Below are 20,571 nucleotides of genomic sequence, written 5' to 3'. Positions count from 1 at the left end.
AATGACCAGGGAGAGGGAATGGCCAGAGACAGGGAATGGCCAGAGACAGGGAATGGCCAGGGAGAGGGAATGGACAGGGATAGGGAATGTTCAAGGACAGGGAATGGCAAGGGAATAGGGAATGGCCCAGGGATAGGGAATCATCCAGGGACAGGGAATGGCCAGGGATAGGGAATGACCAGGGACTTTGTTATGGGTTCACCGAGGTGGGCCTAGATTTGGGCTCTGAAGTCTGGACTAGGCTGAAGCTGTCAGCTGACTTGAGCTGGGCTGAGCTAACAGCTGACCTCTTCTAGCCAGTAATTTTGTATTCCATACCACATTATGACATCATCTCCAGGGAAGTAGGAACCAGTGTGGGAGTGGTTAAGGCAGTCGCTTCTCAGCTCTGCTCTTGGGAGGACGCACGATGCTGTCCCAGGGGGGATGGAGAGGACCAGGCCCACCACTGGCTCACAGGGTACCTCAGGAAAGTAAAATGTGTTGTTCTGGGTCTCTCCTTTCTGCTTGAGTTTGTCTCCCTGGGGAATAAGGTTTTTCTTAAGTAATGTGTAGTTAGGACAGTAGAATTTGTGTGTTCGTTATGAAGTTGAGGTGGGGAACTTGTTGTTGCAGACTTGTGTGAGTGAATATTTGTACTCTCTTCTAATTGTCTCTTTCTTTCTGTAAAAATATATGTAGTTTTAGTATAAATGCCATCTAAAGTGTTTTTTTCCTTTCCCCTCTCTTTTCCTCCCTTTCCCAGGTGTTAGGAGGGAGGCTTTTCTCTCTGTGCTTGGGGGGGTTGGCAGTTGCTTATCTCAAACCAAGACAACTGTCTGCTCTTTTCTATGGGTCTGAATCCTGGATCATCTACCGCCACCACCTGCGGCTCCACGAACGCTTCCATCAGCGCTGCCTCCGTTCAATCCTAAACATCCACTGGTCTGATTACGTGACCAATGTGTCTGTTCTGAACAGGCAGGGGTCACCAGTATGGAGCCCATGCTGCTGAGAACGCAGCTGTGCTGGGCAGGGCACGTCTCCAGGATGGAGGATCACCCACTGCCTCCCGAAGATTGTGCTCTGTGGAGAACTCGCCACCGACTGCCGCAAGAGAGGAGCCCTGAAGAGGAGATACAAGGACTGCCTGAAACAACACCTCAGCCTTGGCCATATTGACTGCCCCAATGGTCCACTCTGGCCTCCAATCAGGATTCATGGAGACACACCATTCACGACGCTGCTGCTTCCTTTGGGAACGCAGCACAGTCAGTCTGGAGGAGAAAAGACAACGCAGACAGAACTGTTCCTTGCCAATATGGCCAAAGGAGACCTTCCCCTGTGCCTTTTGTGACCAGACTTGTCTATCTCGCATCGACCTTTTTAGCCACCAGCAGCTTGCAGCAAGCGTGGGTAGTGCCCTTCCCAAATCTTTGATCACAAAGCCTGGCCATGAGAATGCTTTTTGCTTCAGGGCTGACCCCCAAGACACTCCTTCAATCAATCTCTTCAACAGTGCAAAGTCTCCCTGCTATCAGTCCAAGCTGTCAGTTCTGCTGCCCCTTCCTTCAGTCAGAATGGAAAATTCCATTATTTCATATTCTTTGTGCCCAAGATGGCCCTGCCCACCATGTCACCCACAAGTCACAGAATAATAGAATGGTTTGGGTTGGAAAGGACTTTGAAGAGCATCTAATTCCCATCCACTGCCATGGGCAGGGACATCTTCCACTAGACCAGGTTGCTCATCCAACCTGGCCTTGAGCAACTTCTGGGGATGGGGCAGCCAGAACTTCTCTGAGCAACCTGTGCCAGGGCCCCACTTCTTTCCCAGTAAAGATTTTCTTCCTGATATCCCATCTAACCGTTCCCTCTATCAGTGTGAAGCCATTGCCCCTTGTCCTGTCACTCCAGGCCCTTGTAAACAGTCTCTCTCCATCTTGCTTGTTGGCTCCTTTCAGGCACTAGAAGGGCACAATTAGGTCACTCCAACGCCCAATTCTCTCAGCCTTCCCTCATGGCAGAGCTGCTCCATCCCTCTGATCATCTTGGTGGTCTCCTCTGGACTTGCTCCAACAGCTCCATGTCCTTGCTGTGCTGGGACCCCAGAGCTGTAGGCAGCTCTGCAGGTGGGGCAACATCCAACCAGGTGTGTTCCAGCAAGGACAGTGTGGAACCTCCTGGAACCAAAGGGGACATTGTGACATGGCACAACCTTTCAAAGCAAGAAGGGACCATGGACACTGCAGACTATCCTGGATTCAAGAAGCCCATTGAGGCACTTTTGAGGCTCATGAGACTGAAAGAATCCTGGGACACTCATCACAGACCAGCCCCTCCCGATGACAATTCTCCAACACTGGTTTGTCCCCCACCACTGAGAGGTGGTTTGTTCCTTCCCAGAGGGACATCAAGAGAGTGGGACAGAAGTCCAAGAGTTCCCAAGTCTTTGTCTCCTCGGGCACAGCATCATCTGTGCCACCAAGGGCTGTGAGCAGACCTCTTGTCCTGAGGCTCTGGGGCCTCATGGCCTCCTGGCACAGCCCCAGGAAGGCTGGGCACTGTCACCCCTTGTCCTGCCCTCAGCATCACCCCCCATGCCAGTGCCCCTGGCAGAGACCTGAGCAAGGTGTGAGGGACAGGATGTGCCTTCCCTGGGCTGGGGGTCAGGGCTGGGCCTTTCTGCTGCCTCCAGCCAAGCCAGGCTTTGCTCAGCACCTGAGCTGCTGCCCAGAGCCTTTGCCTCCCTGCAGTCGTGGCCTCCAAGGGTCTGCTGAGATGAGTCCCTGGGGAGGCTTTGTCAGGATTGGCCCTTGAGGGGCTCCTTAAAGCTTCAAGGGCTGCAGGTTTTTCAAGGTGCTTTGGGTTTTGGTTTTGACTTGGAATTGGTGAGAAGTTTGTACAATCATGACCTCCAATGATCTCCTGAGGGTCACAGGACTGGGAGGGAGCAGGGCCAGGACAGCTGAGCCCAACTGGCCCAAGGGATGTTCCCTTTGATGCAGGGCTGTGCTCAGGGTGTTAATGGAGGGTTGGTCAGGAAGGGTTGATCTGTGTCTGGGCTGGGCTGGGCATTGGGCACTGAGTGGTGAGCAATGGAGCAATGGTGTTGTGCACCTCATGTGCTTCTTGTGGGGTTTATTGTTATAGTTCCAGCTTTTATTGCTGCTATTGTTGTCATGGGTAGCAGTAGTGTGTTCACTGAGGGTAACACAGAACACTCACCAGATCATTTTCCCTGTTTCCTGCTGTAGCCCCTGCAGTTACAGGGCTCTGTTTGCTGGTTCACATGCAGATTTAGAGGCCCTGGAGAACAAGCAAACAAGGAGCCTCTATAGAGTCTATCCCTTGGCATGTTCTTGAGAATGACTTTGCAAAAAGCCCTAAGACTGCATGTCTTGAGCTAAGGAGAAGCCCTTTCCTGATGGAACTGCTGTTGTGGAGCCCAGCTGTGTCCCAGCAGTGCCCATGGCCTGTCCCTGCCTGTGAGCCCAGGATGGACATGCAGCAGGTCTGTGTCCCAGCTGGCAGAGGACCAAGGCCTTAGTCCAGCCCAGGGGCTCTGCAGGAGAGTGTGCAAGTGGAAAGAGAGCAGGTCAGCAAAGGCCCAGTGCTGGTGCTCCCTGGCAGTGCTGCTGTGCTGGGACTCTTTTGCCCTTCTCTGCACACATGAAACTGTACAGTAGGTCCCTGAAATTGTCAAAGGAAAAGTCCAATGATCTCCAATGATCTCCTCAGACACACAAGACTACAGCAAGAGTGCTTATTATGTTTAAATATAAAGCTGTCAAAATTACTTAGTGTCTCGGTTTGAGGCGAAAAAACCAAAATGTTTTACCCACAAGCAGGGGAGGGGCCTCCTCCACAATAATCACACCACTCTTTATCAAATTTAAGAAAAGGAATTTTAATACAAGAAGGATAACTGCTATATATATATATATATGTAAACAGACTAGTACAACCCACTTCCCCAACACCACAAGAGAGGAAAAAAAAAACAAACCAAAAGAAACAAAACAACAACAAAACCCAGCAGGTTTTTTTCTCTGGGAGAAAAGGTTATACTTAAGTGTCCTTGTCACAGCCCGGCTGGCTGCAGAGTGAGTTTCAGTCCCTCTCCAGCGAAACAGACGAGTAGTGGGCTTTCAGATGGACTCAGTCTCTTCCCCCTGTGTTCCCCGTCCAAGAAGCAGAAAAGGTACGAGCAACCAGCAGCAAATCCAAGGCAGGTAGCAACAGCAGCGCGGCACGAAAAGTAGTCCGAGGTGGGCAGCGGCAAGACAGCCGGGAAAAAACCCCAGCAGTAACCAGCAGGGCAGCCTGCCTCCTTCGAGCCCCCACTCCCCCGTTCCGCCGAGCCAAGACTCCCGAGAAATCCAAAAAAAAAAGAAACCAAAAGAGACAAACCTGCCCCCACCCCAGCCATCAACAGTTAACTACTTCTTTTGTTAACCGCTGGCCTGGGCAGTTAAGTGGCAGGGGAGAGAATTTACATAATAATCCCAAACTACAACATTATCCACCCCTAAATTCTCTTCCATGCCGATACTCTACATTAAACTTAAATTTTCTTTCAAATAATTAAGTGTTTACAAATACAGTAATATGAGTCGTTTACCCAGAGATAAGTTCCCCTTGAGGTACACATCGTGTCTCTCCATCTTCCTGCATCACCCACCAGGTGGAACCAGATCCTTGAGCAAAGACAACCCCACGAATGGGTTTGCCTTTGCCTGAGGCAGGGTTGATCCAGACTGTTTTCCCTAGCATACCTCTCAGGTGTATTACAGGGACTTTGTCTCCATCTACAGTGTGAAGGGGTTCTGATTGGGCAGGGCCGGCTCGATTGACAGAGCCTCTAGTGTTGACTAGCCATGTAGCCTTTGCTAAGTGTTGATCCCAGTGTTTGAAAGTCCCTCCACCCAACGCCTTCAAAGTGGTTTTCAACAGTCCATTACACCGCTCAACTTTCCCGGCAGCTGGTGCATGGTAGGGGATATGATACACCCACTCAATGCCATGTTCTCTCGCCCAGGTAGCAACTAAGCTGTTTTTGAAATGAGTTCCATTATCTGACTCAATTCGTTCTGGGGTGCCATGTCGCTACAGCACTTGTTTTTCCAGGCCTAGGATGGTGTTCCGAGCAGTGGCGTGAGGCACTGGGTGTGTCTCCAGCCACCCTGTGGTTGCTTCCACCATGGTGAGCACATAGCGCTTGCCTTGGCGGGTCTGTGGCAGTGTGATGTAGTCAACCTGCCAGGCCTCCCCGTACTTATACTTATCCCAGCGTCCACCATACCACAGGGGCTTCACTCTCTTAGCCTGCTTAATGGCAGCACATGTCTCGCAGTCGTGGATAACCTGAGAGATAATGTCCATGGTTAAATCCACCCCTCGGTCTCGTGCCCATTTATAAGTGGCATCTCTGCCCTGATGGCCCGAGGCATCATGGGCCCATCGAGCCAAGAACAGCTCTCCCTTGTGCTGCCAGTCCAGATCTGTCTGTGATACTTTCACTTGCGCAGCTCGGTCTGCCTGTTGGTTGTTGAGATGTTCCTCATTGGCCCGATTTTTGGGCACGTGTGCGTCTACGTGGCGGACTCTCACAATCAGCTTCTCTACTCGGGTGGCAATATCTTGCCATATATCGGCAGCCCAGATGGGTTTCCCTCTGCGTTTCCAATTGGTTTTCTTCCATCGGTCTAACCATCCCCAGAGAGCATTGGCCACCATCCATGAGTCGGTGTAGAGGTAAAGCTTTGGCCATTTCTCTCGTTCAGCAATGTCCAGGGCCAACTGCACGGCTTTAAGCTCTGCAAACTGACTCGACCCACCTTCTCCTTCAGTAGCTTCTGCAACTTGTCGTGTGGGACTCCATACAGCTGCTTTCCATTTGCGATTAGTCCCTCCAATGCGACAGGAGCCATCGGTGAAGAGGGCGTAGCGTATTTCCTCTTTTGGCAATTGATTGTATGGTGGAGCTTCTTCCGCACGTGTCACCTGCTCTTCCTCTTCATCTGCTAGACCAAAATTTTCACCTTCAGGCCAGTTTGTGATGATTTCCAGGATCCCAGGGCGATTTGATTTTCCTATACGGGCGCGCTGCGTAATCAGGGCAATCCACTTGCTCCAGGTAGCATCAGTGGCGTGATGTGTAGAGGCAGCCTGTCCTGACAACATCCACTTCAGCACTGGTAGTCGAGGTGCCAGAAACAGCTGTGCTTCTGTGCCAATCACCTCTGAGGCGGCTTGAACTCCTTCATAGGCGGCTAGGATCTCTTTCTCTGTGGGAGTATAGTTGGCTTCAGATCCTCTGTAGCCTCGGCTCCAGAATCCAAGTGGTCGGCCTCGAGTCTCACCAGGCACCTTCTGCCAAAGGCTCCAAGACAGGCCATTATTCCCGGCAGCGGAGTAGAGCATGTTCTGTATGTCTGGTCCTGTCCTGACTGGTCCAAGGGCTACAGCCTGAGCAATCTCATGCTTGATCTGGTCAAAGGCTTGTTGCTGCTCAGGGCCCCAGTGGAAATCATTCTTCTTACGGGTTACCAAGTAGAGAGGGCTTACGATCTGACTGTATGCTGGGATATGCATCGTCCAGAACCCTATGGGACCCAGGAAGGCTTGTGTTTCCTTTTTGCTGGTAGGTGGAGACATTGCTGTGATCTTATTGATGACTTCTGTTGGAATCTGACGGCGTCCATCCTGCCACTTCACTCCCAGGAACTGGATCTCTTGGGCTGGTCCCTTAACCTTACTCCGTTTGATGGCAAAGCCAGCTCCCAAAAGGATCTGGATGATTTTCTCTCCTTTCTGAAAAACCTCTTCTGCTGTGTCCCCCCACACAATGATGTCATCAATGTATTGCAGGTGTTCTGGAGCCTCACCCTTCTCCAGTGCAGTCTGGATCAGTCCATGACAGATGGTGGGACTGTGTTTCCACCCCTGGGGTAGTCGGTTCCAGGTGTACTGCACGCCCCTCCAGGTGAAAGCAAACTGTGGCCTGCACTCTGGTGCCAGAGGAATGGAGAAGAACGCATTAGCAATGTCAATAGTGGCATACCACTTTGCTGCCCTGGACTCCAGTTCATACTGGAGCTCCAGCATGTCCGGCACAGCGGCACTCAGCGGTGGGGTAACTTCATTCAAGCCACGATAGTCCACAGTCAATCTCCATTCTCCATCAGACTTATGCACAGGCCAGATGGGGCTGTTGAAGGGTGAGTGGGTTTTGCTGACCACCCCTTGGCTCTCCAGTTCACGGATCATCTTATGGATGGGGATCACAGCATCACGGTTCGTTCGGTATTGCCGACGGTGCACTGTCGTGGTGGCAATTGGCACTTGCTGTTCCTCAACTTTCAACAGTCCAACAGCAGAAGGACTTTCTGAGAGACCTGGCAATGAGTTCAATTGTTCAATCCCTTCTGTCTGTACAGTGGCTATTCCAAAAGCCCATCTATGCCCCTTTGGGTCCTTAAAATATCCGTTCCTGAGGTAGTCAATGCCCAGGATACATGGGGCGGCTGGACCAGTCACAATGGGGTGTTTTTGCCAATCTCTCCCTGTCAAGCTCACTTCAGCTTCTAGCACAGTCAACTCTTGAGATCCCCCTGTCACCCCAGAAATAGAAATAGTTTCTGAGCCCACATGTCCTGATGGCATTAATGTGCATTGAGCGCCAGTATCAACCAAAGCCTTATACTTTTGTGGGTCTGATGTACCAGGCCATCGAATCCACACAGTCCAATAGACACGGTTGTCCCGTGCCTCTACCTGGCTAGAGGCAGGGCCCCTCTAACACTGATCCTGGTCATAGCGGTCAGAACCTTTTCTCGATGAGTACACCTGGGAGGTGCCCTCCTGTGGGTCAGATTCTTGCCCGTGGGAAACTGGGACTGCACTTACTCTCACTGACCTTCTTCCATTCTCCTTCAGTTCTTGTACTCGGGCTGCAAGGGCACGGGTGGGTTTCCCATCCCACCGTCCCATGTCTTCTCCATGTTTGGCCAGGAAGTACCACATCTCAGTTCGTGAGGTCTGTCCACTTCCTCTGGCTGGGGGGCGTCTGGCTCTGACTTCAGAGGTTCTCATTCGCACTGGTGCCACTTGGAGACTTTCCCTAATTTCCTCTCTGATCGCTTTTACCTCTGCAGGCAGCGTCTTGAGACTCTCAACCAATGTCTCTACAGCAGAAATACGGGCCTGCATTGGGCTGTGGGTCATGCCTTCATATATCCGGAGCTTATTTGCTACAGCGCCCACTGTTTCTTGGTTCTCTTCCCTATACATGGATGCCAGGAAATCGGTGTATTCAGCTGGCCCCGAGTGTGAAAGGTTCCACCACATATGTGGTGTGCATCTGACCTTGTCAGGGTCATTATTGGCTTGCCCACCTCTTCCAAAAAGCACGTCCATCATTGCCATCTCCCTCAGACGTAAAATTCCTTCTTCCATCGTCTTCCAAGTCTTCCTAATATGATGTTCCTGCAGGATTTCTCTATAAACAAACTTCTCTCTTACACTCGTTAGAAGTCGTGCCCAGAGTGAAAGGGGCTTTGATTCCCTCACGAACACCTGTTCAATAGCCACATCCTGGGCCAGAGCCCCCAAAAACCTGGCTTCAGCACCATCCAGTTGTAAGGTTTCACCCATAAGGTCCCAAACTCGGATCAACCAAGTCAGGATGGGCTCACCCGGGTGTCGAGCAATGTCTTTCCGCAAACTACGGAGATTATCAAATGACAATGACTCAGTGATGATCTCAGGCTCTGGGTCTGCTTGCTGTGGAGGTGCAGCAGCCCCCTCATCGTCCGCTGGATGGTCTAATTTGGTCTTATATTTCCTTTTCTGAATAGGGGCAACTTCCATAGGCTTGGCCTGTCCTCCTGGTTTAGCCTCATCCTTTTCTCCCTTCACTGTGGCATCAGGGGTTTTATTCTCTCGCTTTTCCCCCTTCACTGGGCTAGGTTTCTGAATGCATTCTGGAAAAACCCTGGCCCTACCTTCAAACATTCTGTAAGCCGCAGGGATACAACCTTGCAGAAAAACCATAAAGAGCAAGATATTTCTGGCATCCAGGGAGAATTTAAACATCTCAAAAGCTGTTGTAGCAGACTTGAATGGGGAATGGACAAAGGGTTGGGAGAAGAGATTCCCCTTTGTTCCTTCCCAAGGGTCCGTACTATTATCACTGAATCCCCAGAGGTAGCAGCTTAGGTTGCGGCAGGAAAACAGCCTGGAGAGCACCACCCACATGACATCCAAAGGCATCGAATTCATGGCACCATAAATCCAGAGTAAGAACTCAATAATAATTGCGGCTATTTGAGTTTTGCTCATTGATTTGTTGATAAGACTTAAACCTGCCGCTCCTTTTGGCATGAATTTGTACCAACAAAAAGCCAATATATTATACAGGATGGTCCTGATGAACCCTAAGCTCAAGACCCACATGGTGCCACAAAATAGCAGTTATCCTTCTTTGTTTACAAGCCCCACGTTGGGTGCCAAGAAATGTCTCGGTTTGAGGGGAAAAAAACAAAATGTTTTACCCACAAGCAGGGGAGGGGCCTCCTCCACGATAATCACACCACTCTTTATCAAATTTAAGGAAAGGAATTTTAATACAAGAAGGATAACTTATATATATATATATATATATTTATATATGTAAACAGACTAGTGCAACCCACTTCCCCAACACCACAAGAGAGGAAAAAAAAAACAAAAAAACAAAACAACAACAAAACCCAGCAGGTTTTTTCTCCGGGAGGAAAGGTTATACTCAAGTGTTCATATCACAGCCCGGCTGGCTGCAGAGTGAGTTTCAGTCCCTCTCCAGCGAGACAGATGAGCAGTGAGCTTTCAGATGGACTCAGTCTCTTCCCCCTGTGTTCCCCGCCCAAGAAGCAGAAAGGTACGAGCAACCAGCAGCAAATCCAAGGCAGGCAGCAGCAGCAGCGCGGCACGAAAAGTAGTCGGGAGTAGGCAGCGGCAAGACAGCCAGGAAAACCCCAGCAGTAACCAGCAGGGCAGCCTGCCTCCTTCGAGCCCCCACTCCCCCGTTCTGCCGAGCCAAGACTGGGAAGAATATCCAAAAAAAAAACCCAAAAGAGACAAACCTGCCCCCACCCCAGCGATCAACACTTAACTGCTTCTTTTGTTAACCGCTGGCCTGGGCAGTTAAGTGGCAGGGGAGAGAATTTACATAATAATCCCAAACTACAACAGAGGGACTCTCAGCTGGGGCAGCTCTCAGTGTGTGTGCACAGGTGGCTCTGCTGCCTCTGGGTGCCCAAGGCTGCTGCTGCCTGCCAGGGAGGTGACAGATGTGACCTGGCAGCCCCTTCCCAGCCACGGGCCCCGGGAGACGCTGAGGCTCAGCTGACTCCTCACATCATTGCCACCCATGATGGGAAAGAAGCTGGAGAGGTGAGATCAGTGAAAAGGAGAGGGTGGGACCCGCAAAACTGATCAGAATGTGACTGGGCATTCGGGGTATGTGTAAGGAATGGGAGAAGAGGGAAAGTGTGAGCTGTGACCCCCAAACTGATCTTAGGGGGGCCTTGGGGATTGAGAGGATGATGGGAAAGGGGGGGAACAGGTAGAAATGTGGAAAAGGAGGGGTGGGCTGGTAGGATGGACAGTCCCATGGGGGTCTTTGGGCAGAGGGTTCTTGGAAAAGGGGACTCAGGGGTGGCTCCCTGAGCTCCCAACCTGCTGTGGGGTGCTGGGGCTGCTGGGGGGAGGGGGCAACTTGAGGCAGGGGGGAGTGGAAAGCTTAGACAAAGTTTATAACAAAAGAATTACTTATTACTAGAAATGGTGAGATAAAAGATATTAATCAAAATTATTTACTACACAATAGAAATGATAAAACTACAGTAACTCTGGTATAAGACAGGACAGTGCACTGTCCTCAAGCAATTCTTGAAGCAATTCTACTAAAGCTACCAAAAAGGAAATAATTATTAATTAGCAATCGATGTAGCTCAGACAGCCCAAGGCTGCTGGGGAGAGCTCTGCTCTCAGCCTCCAGGAGTGACCTTAGCTGGGGTCCCCACCCAAGGGAGGAATCTCTACACACACCCCCCAGGAGGGGTTACCTGGGAAGAACCTGCCTCTGTGAAAGGAATCTGGACTTTTATAGTATAAAGGGATTGACTGACAGTCATTTGAGTCCAGTGGTTGCCTCACCTTCAGGATGTTAATTAGGTGTTGAAGTCAGGCCGATACATGTGCAAAGAGGGCATTGTTTGCTTGAACATTCCAGCGGGGATGTCTGTTCTCTCAGCCCGGCGGGTAGACCTGTTCTCTTTCAGTTTTGTGGGTAGACCTGTTTGCTCTCAGTCGGTGGGTATTTTCAAGTCTCTAGGTAGACCTGTTGTCTCTTCCCGTCCAGCGGGTACTCCTCAGCCCAACGGGTAGACCTGTTCTAAGCACGGCTAGGACTGTTCGCTCAGTGGGGCAGGGAGACCTGGTCTCTCTCCTAGCCCGGCGGGATGACCTGTTCACTTTTCCAGTCCGGCGGGAAGCCTTTTTAGTCTGGCGGGTTGACCTGATTACTACCTCAGTCCAGAGGGTAGACCTGTTTCACTGCGGCGGGTAGATCTGTTCTCTAAGCTCAGCCGGTAGACCTGCTGTCTCCGCCGGACTTTGCGCTTCAGCCGCTGGTTTCCGGAGCCTGGGCGTCCACGTGCAGACCTGGTAGCGGCGGCGGGTGGGTAGACCTGTTCTCTCTCACACCGCCGCCCACACCCGCTCCCAAACCCGCTCCGGCCGCCCCGCCGGGACCGCCTTCCAATGGAGTGGGCACTGACAACCCAGGAACATCCCCGGGACAAGGGGAGGGGACACCCACGCTCCTCCTTTTCCTCTTCCTTTTCACCGCTCGGCCTGCGCGCCAGGAACTCTCGGGTGAGCGGGAAAACAGCGGGGGAAAGGGGGAGAGGGCAAACGGGGGCTGGGACCCCCAAACTGCACAGTGCCCCCCAAGGGCCGTGCGGGCTGTGCCATGGAACACGAGAGCCGGGATGGGCCCGGCCAAAGCCCCCAAGGGCACCAGGATGTGCCGCTCCTTGGAGCCCGCGCTGGGGCTGCCGCGGGGCGGGGCCGGAGCTGCACAGAGGGACGGCAAAGGGCCCCGACAAAGTGCTGCGGGACCCCCGAGCCGAGCCCCGAATAGCCTGGGGGGGCTCTGGGGGTTTGGGTTGTGTTCGGGGGGATGGTTGGGGCTCGAGGGACCCCAAAGCTGAGCCGCCAATGCCCCTTGGGGACTATTGGGGATATTGGGGGTCCCAGTGCGGTTCCCGGCAGAGCCCCTTGGTGGGCGGGGGAATGCGGGGACCCCCCTTGGGGGGTTGGTGTGCCTGAGTCAGGCCCTTCGTTGGCAGCCCAGAGAGGGGGAACACCCTAAACCCCAAAGTGGGGAGACCAGTGAGGGGGAACTCCTGGCAGGGTTTTTGGGGGTCTCAATGTTTGTGGTTTTTGGGTTGAATTTCGGGGGTGCAGGGGGAACACAGTACTGGAAAAAAAATATTCCAGGGCATCCCAGTGCCAAGGACAGGGAGGTGCAGGGGCTTGAATAATTGGGTTGAGGGGTCCAGGCAGACCCTGTGCTTAAAAAGGGTGGTCCAGGGTTCCCCGATGTTGGGGAAAGGGTATCATGGGTTACAGAGACCCAGAATGGCCAGGAAAGGTGTTCAAGATGTCCCCCATTGTTCAGAAAAGAGGTGCCTGGGGTCTGGAAAATGCAGGAGTGGGGATCCTGGGAGTCCCAGAGTCAAGGAAAAGGGGGGTGTGGGGGCTAGAAGTGGTGGGATGGCCAGGAAAGGGTGTGCAGGATAAGGGGGTGCATGAGCGTCCCAGTTCTGGAAATTGGGATCAGGAAGGTGCCAAGCTGAAGGACAGGGAGGATTAGGGGTGGGGAGAGGTGGTTTGGGGGTGCAGGGTGTCTCTGTGCCCAGAAAAGGGGAGTCCAGGGGGTGCCAGGGAAAAGGAAAAGGGAGTGTGGAGTCTGGGAGAGGTGGGATGGTGTTACAATCTGCTTAAATATCACAGAAGGAAGTTAGGTTCAAAATATTTTCCCCATCAAAATTAAAACTAAGTTCTCCGTTAATTCAAAAAACTGATTTTTTTATTATCTAGAAATTGCTAAAAAATTCAAAAAGAGAGGGAAATAAGATCAGTTAGAAAAACACTAAGAATGCTTTTTAGAACAACAAAAGAATAGAGTTTATCATCAAAACCAACTATTTTTCTGCCAAGTTAGTGTGTGGGGGATAAGCGATGTTGTGTCTGTTCCTGTAGGCAGAGGTGTGGAATGCAGCTCTTGCAGTGCAGATGTGATGCTCAGTCTGTGCTGCTCGCCCTTGTGCAGCAGGGCTGCTCCTCGCTCTCTGCAGAGCTCTCAGGCTCCGTGGAGCTGTCGCTCACGGGCAGCAGCGGCGCAGCCACCCCAGGCTGAACAGGGCCAGGTCTGGGTCAGCAGGAGCTGACGTAGGGAGCAAGGCAGAGCTCAGCTTTCTCCTCAGTCTGCAGGGAAGTCCATTGAGGAGATCATCCTGAGTGCCATCACGCAGTCAGTGTGGGTTTGGGAAAGGCAGGTCCTGGTTGACAAACCTTATCCCCCTGTATGACAAAATGACCCACTCAGGAGATGAGGGAAAGGCTGTGGATGTGTCTCTCTGGAATTCAGTCAAGCCTTTGGCACCACCTCCCACAGCATCTCCTGCAGAAACTGGCTGCTCATGGCTGGGATGAGGGAACTGTTTGCACCCTCAGTAAATTGGTGGACAACACCAAGGTGGGTGTGATTGTGGGTCTGCTGGAGGGCAGGAAAGTTCTGCAGAGGCATCTGGACAAGCTGGATTAATAAGACCAAGTGTCAGATCCTGACCTTGGGTCCCAACAACCCCATGGAATACTCCAGGCTGGAGGCAGAGTTGCTTGAGAGCTGCTCAGCAGGAAGGGACTTGGGGGTGCTGCTGGAGAGTGGCTGGATATGAGTCAGAGTGTGCCCAGGTGGGCAAGAAGGCCAAAGGCATTTGGTCAGTGTAAGGAATAATGTGGCCAGCAGGACCAGGACAGGGATTGTCCCTCTGTGCTGGGCACTGCTGAGGCCCCACCTCAAGTCCTGTGCTCAGTTCTGAACCGCTCACTACAGAAAGGACATTGAGGGGCTGGAGCATGTCCAGAGAAGGGAATGGAGCTGGAAAAGAGTCTGGAAAACATGTTGGATGAGGAACTGGTGTTCTTGAGTCTGGAGAAGAGGAGGCTCAGGGAGGACCTCATTGCTCTCTTCAAAGACCCAAAAGGAGGTCTTAGTGAGCAGGGGTCTCCCTCTCTTCTGCCAACCCTGTAGGGAGGGAAAGAGAGGAAACAGACTTGACTTGAGTATGTCAAGGATCAGATTAGATATTAAAAATATGTTTTTCACTGAGAGGGTGTTTATGCAGTGAAATAATTAGCCCAGGGAGGTGGTGGTATCTTGAAGTGCTCATGTGGTGTATGGATGTGACATCTTGGAATACGATTTAGGGATGATTATAGTGGTGCTTGGATGACAGTTGGACTAGAAGACTTTGAAGGTCTCTTCCAGCCTTGATAAATCTGTGAGTCTCAGACCTGTCATCACTGCCTCCAAATTTCTGCTCAAAAAAACCCTGGGAATGTTTTCACAGTCGTGTTTGATTCCTCAGTGGGACCCATTAGCACTGCAAGAAGCTTTACAGTTTGAATCTCACTTTAACTTTCCTCAGGGTCTGATGTTCAGGGACTCAGCACCAAACCCCCCAGAGGGCCATTAAATGCCCTGGGCTGTTGCTGTGCTGCTGAGCTGGGCCGGGCTCCTGGCACACAGGGAGCTCCTGGCAAGCGGGCAGCGCTGCAGAGAGACAGCTCTGCCCAGGAGCAGCTCCTGTGCACAGCCCAGCAGGGCTCAGGGCACTGCCTGCACACACCGAGGGCACAGCAGAGAAGGGACAGAGAAGAGAGGCAGCCTGGGCTGGGAGGGGACTGAGCTTTCATTACAGGAGAAACCTCCACAGTATTTGAAAGAAGAATTCTCTGGCTATAGGAAAGTTAATCTTCCCTTCCTGCAGGGATCTCCTAAAGCTGGCACATCCCACAGCATCCGGGATCTTTCAGAAGGACTCCCACAGTTCTTCAGTGGAGAGGAGGTGGCCATATGGCAGAGCAGGGCAGGACCTGCAGGCATTAAAGACAGACAAGAGAAGTGAGAAAGAGGTTGAAGGTGTCCTGGGGTGGGCGGACAGGTGAGAGCTCATCAGGAGAGGAATCTTCACAGCCCTTTGCCAGGGTAAGTCTCTGGCTGCAGAGCAGTGCAGGTGAGTACCTAGAAGTGTTTCTTACACCTGCCAAATGCCAGCACTGACAGGAACTCCCCATCCCTGGCTCGATCCAGCCTGTCCAGACCCCTCTGCAGAGCCTTCCTGCCCTCCAGCAGATCAACAATCCCACCTAACCTGTTGTAATCATAACAAATGCTGCAGAACATGCTCAGTAAAGTTCCTGAAACCGCAAAATATTTGGATTAGTGGAGATTTATCTCTGCACAACAAAGTAATTCATTCACTTTCTCTCTTTTCCTCCTGCTCTGGATCAAGGGAACTTCTGACTTCAGTGTGTGACTCACTTTGTGCAAAGAGCAAAATGGACAGAATTGGGGTAGGAAGCACTTGGAGGGACCTTTAGATCTGTGCCTGACATATAACATGTTTCCCATTGGTCTAAAATTGCCTGCTGTGGAAGGTGGACGTCAGTGATGTGAACTTAAAATACAGCAGAGAAATTTCTTCTATTTTTGATCTGTGCCTTCCTTTGGTTTTGTTTGCTGACAATACATGAACATCCCTGTGTGTCTCCTGCAGCTCTTTCTCCAAGTACAGCAGGTGGGAGTTGGTGCCCAGGAGCTGAAACCTGCAGGTCCAGCCTTTAGTGGAGGAAGCTCAGATTCCACAAGGCTGCTTTGAGTGCCAGGGATGTGATGAGGGAAATGGTCGGTCAGGGATTAGGGATAATGTTTCATTGATTGTGAAACATAAAATATCTTGATTTTCATGTCTATTTAGACTGCATTAAGAGACACTCAGGATTATCATTTGGGGATGGCTGATATTAATGTTTAAACAGTAAAAAATAAACAGGCTACAAAAAAGACTTATTTTCTCTTTTTTTTTAATAGTGTAAGATATTAAATTTGAATGTGCTTCTTTTATCTGCGAATTTAACCACAGAAGATTTGAAAGATTGAAAGTAAATTATTCCCTGGGGGTTATCTGATTAAGATCACTGAATAAATGGAGGGAATGAGCAGAAAAAGAGACCATTCCTGGTGCTGAGGAGCAATATCAGTTAGGGATTGTTGCTCTCAGTGTATTAACAGGAAAAAAAGTAAACGGGACAAAAAGAAGTCTTCCTTTTTTTTTTGTTACTGTACTACACTCACTTTGAATACACTTCTGAAATCTGTCTAATTAACCACAAAAATTTGAAGACTTAATAGTAAATTATTCCCAGAGGCTTGTCTTGTTAGGTTGTTTTGAATGTTAATGAGGCCTCTGGCACTGAATTCCCTAACTGAAGATCTGAAGACAGAACAAGTCTCTAAAAGAGTAAAATTCATCAGCAAACATCCAGGTTCCTGAGGATGTCAGCAAGCTCTGCTCAGGCCATCACTGAAAAGAGACCCCAGAGGGGAAGAGCAGACAAGGAGACCATTCCTGAGGGCTGGGGAAACAGCAGCTCAGAGTCATTGGTTACAGGTGGAAAAGGGACTGTGGAATGTGGCTGTGAAAGTGCCTGATGGACTTTGCCAAGCAGGACAGCCAAGCCCTGCCACCCATCTCTGGTTCCTCACAGGATGCTCCTGGAGCAGAGTGATGTGGGGTGTGGAATGGGGAGTGCAGGAGAGCAGTAGGACACCTCCACAGCTCTATGGAGTGGGTGAGGAGGTGACAAGCCCTGGGGCTGTAAGGAACCGGTGTCTTCTCCTAGGCTGTCAAGCCCCAGGAAACTGCCCTGCTGCAGAAAAGCACAGTGAAGAGCCAAAGTGTGTGAGAGCAGGAGAGGGCACAGCAGTGTCCCTTCCACAGCCAGGCCTCCAGGGACACACCTGAAGGAGCAGCAGAGCAGGGTCTGGGCTTTGTCTTTTTTTCCTGGACACCCTGGGCAAGGGGCCCCAGGGCAATTGTCACAGATCACCCCCTGCAAACACCATTCTCAGCACTGGCCTCTCACCCACCACTGACAGGTTGTTTGTCCCTCCAGGGGGACACCAAATGAGCAGTTCACAAGGCCATGCTGCAATTGTACAGAGGAGACTTCAGCATGCACAGTGTGTATGTGGGGGAGATGAACCCAAGAGAACACAAAGACCATCAGCTAATCCTGGAGATGCTGGGAAGGGCTGTGGGACACACAGTGTCTCGAGGTCACTTCACTCTGGGCCCCACATCCCCTGGAAAACCCCCAGGATGCAGCACTGGGATGTGCTTCTGAGCACAGAGCTCCCCCTGTGTCCATCCCTCAGGCCGTGGGGCATCTCAGAGAGGGGCAGAGCAGGTGACACCCCACAGGGCTGAGGTGCCTCCAGTCCCCAGCAGTGGCAGTGAGAGCCCAGGGAGAGACTGTGACTCCTGCAATGATCTCCCCATGGCTGTAAAAGGGAAAGACTCTCTGATCACCCCTGGGTGCATGAGAATCCCACAATCCCAGTTCAGAGGTGGATGCTTTGCTGGACCTTGACATTTCAGTGAGTGACTCCAGGAACAAACTCCACTGGCCCAGTGAGATTCATCTCAGTGGTCTTGGACAGTTCATTGCAAGTGCTCCTGAACTGCTGCATCACCCTTGCCTGGGATTCTGGGCTGTGCTCTCAAAAGGGCCAGAGCAATCTGAGAGGTTCTGGGGTCCTTGGAAAAGGCAGATGCCAAGCCCATTTTTAAGAAGAGCAAAATGAGAATGGGGAAAATTTCTGCAGTGTCCCAGGGTTGCTTGGAGTCCATGAGGCCCTGGAGTGTCACAATGATCCCTGGATTCCATGAGGCTCCACAGGGTCACAGTGGGCTTCTGTTTCCTTGAGGTTCTGCAGAGTCACAATGGAACTTTGATTCCATGAGCTTCCCAAGTGTCAGAATGGCCCCTTGGTTCCAAGGCTTTCCACAGTGTCCCAGGGTCCCTTTGGTTCCTGAGAGAAGATTGCTGGGGGTGAAATTAGGAGTATCAAGTTATCCTGACAGAAGTTGCAATGGTACACAAATTATAGGTGAAGGTCCATCAGGAGTGTTTGCACAGTCAGTGTTTCAACACCCTCAGCATTACCTGAACTTGGTTTTACCTCACCAAAATCTTTCCTCTCTGTTGGCCAAGCCCCTCTTTCCTCCCCCAAATATCCCATCCCTTTTGTCCCAGTTCCTTCTGACCTCCCCAAATCCTTCAGCTGGATGGGCTCAGCTTTGTGACACCCTTCATGACCCCTGAGCATCTGCCTGCCCAGCTTGGTCAGTCAGTTCTGGGAACACACCTGACAGCCCAGCCCCCAAGGGGACAGGATGTTCTGCTGTGCTGGAGAGGACCCTCCTCAGCCTGGCCAGCAGTGCTGCAGGGGGGGATTCCCTGCCCCTCCCCAGCTGGTCCTTCCTGCCCAGCAGCTCCTGCTCCAGAAGGGCTCACAGACACTCTGGGGGACTTTTCACACTTGGGTCCTTGAGCTGCCCTGGGGCATCTCTGGGGCAGTGGCCAACTCTGTGACTGCTCTGGGAAGTCATGGCCTGAAGCCAGGAGTGTGGGTTTTAGGAGGTAGTTGAAACCTCTGCAGACAAGAAATCCTGGTAATTGTTGAAGACTTCCTTGCCTATCATTATGTTGTGCTGTTTATTTTTAATTTCAAGATTTTTTCATCATTTTCTTTTTACTGACAACACCACACACTTGTTCTATTAATCTGATTAACTGTTGATATGAAAATATTTGTGCAGCTATTTATCAGAGTACATTTCCTACCAGTGTTTTGAATGCAGAAACATTGCTCAGAGGAGCTACTGAACTTCTTTGGGATGGTTTCATATCCCTAATTTTGTCTCTTCTGTTCTTCCTCTCCCAATTTGCCTTCCAAGATCTCTCCAAGCTGTGTGTGCCTGGGAATGTTTTCACAGTCCTGAGCTCTGGGCCATGTCAAAGGGGACAAATGCACCTTCTGGAGAACACTGTCACTCCTGCTCACAGAGCCTCTCTGACTGCACAGGGGAGATTCCCCCAGGCTGTTTCCTGGTGTGGGAAGAAAGGGACATAAAGGCAGAGCAGAGGGATAGAGGAGACATGGACATTTGCAATGGGCATGCTCAAGGCTGGTGAGATAAATGTCCCTGGGACAGGGAGGTTGTTCCTGCAATCACACCCAGAAATGTCAGGGCTCTGACAGGTGCCCACACCTGAGCTGGGCTCATGCTCTGCTCACACCCCCAGGGCTGTTCAGAGACACGAGTCCTTCCCTTGCACACACACAGACAGTTCCTGGCAGCAGGTGCAGTGTCTCCCTGGGCTCCTGCTGCCACTGCCCGGGGCTGGAGGCACCTCAGCCCTTCAGAGCCCCCACCCTGCACACTCACACACTTCAGCTCAACACTGGGGTTTCCCTCTGCCTGGCATGGCCCAGTCCTGCCCCTCCCTGGTCCCACCAATCCACTTGCCCCAGCCCCAGCCCCACAGAGCAGCACAGTCATGTCTGGCCCTGCAGCAAGAAATGGAGGCAATGGAGGTCAGGGACAGTGACTCTGTGTCTGGAATGTTCAGGAGACCATCATCTCAGGCATCTCCTGCAGCCCCAGGGCCAGCCCCACTCCCCAGGACAGCAGGAGAGAATCAGTCCTGGGGCTCCTCAGGCAGTTTCTGCTGCCCCAGGGACAGGACAGCCTCTTTCCATGGCTCCTCTGCACACACAGCCTGTCCTGCTCTTCTCCTGGCACATCCCATCTCCCCACAGAGCCTTTCCCCAGGGAAACACGTCTGTGCTGACCTGACCAGCCATTCCTGCAGCCCTTCCCTGTGCTCCCCACAGCCCCCGAGCTGGGGGTGCTGCTCTGCAGGGCACAGGGGCTGTGGTGCCCAGGGCCATGGGGGGGCTCTGCTGGGCTGTGCTGGTCAGGCTGGGAGGCAGAGCCAGCTGATGGTGGTCCCTGCCACTGCCCCCCTGCCACACAAGCTCTTGTGTGGCCATGGAGGGTGCTCAGAGGGGCCCTGCCTTGTTCCAGTGCTGGGAGATGGGTCTGGGGGCTGCACTGGATCCAGACCATGAATGCTTATGGAAAGTAAAATGAATCACAGGACTCCTTTCCCTCAACCTGCTGTATTCCCTGGGGTTGCAGGGCTCTTTTTTTTCAGTTCACACTCAGATGTAGAATATTATCTCTGGGTGACTCCGAGCTGGACAGGCCTGTTCTCATTGGGCTCTATTCACTGTCAGCTCCTGCTCACACTGTTGCTGCAGGTCTCGTGTTCTCCTGGCAGCTCCAAAGTGTCTTAAGCAAATCACTTACCTGCCATCAGCCCTGTCACAAGCTGTTGAGA

At 51.8% G+C, this 20,571-nt stretch overlaps 1 protein-coding gene across 1 annotated transcript in view; it reads right to left on the bottom strand.

Moving 5' to 3' along the window:
* LOC139673814 (zinc finger protein 850-like) overlaps positions 1–20,571 on the bottom strand; it is a 701,437-nt gene that overhangs the window by 241,892 nt on the left and 438,974 nt on the right. The gene's annotated exons all lie outside the window — the stretch shown is intronic.

The sequence above is a fragment of the Pithys albifrons genome, chromosome 7, assembly GCF_047495875.1.
Source record: "Pithys albifrons albifrons isolate INPA30051 chromosome 7, PitAlb_v1, whole genome shotgun sequence".
Lineage (NCBI taxonomy): Eukaryota > Metazoa > Chordata > Aves > Passeriformes > Thamnophilidae > Pithys > Pithys albifrons.
The sequence above is the reverse complement of the archived record's forward strand: the minus strand, read 5'-3'. Positions and strand labels throughout refer to the sequence as shown.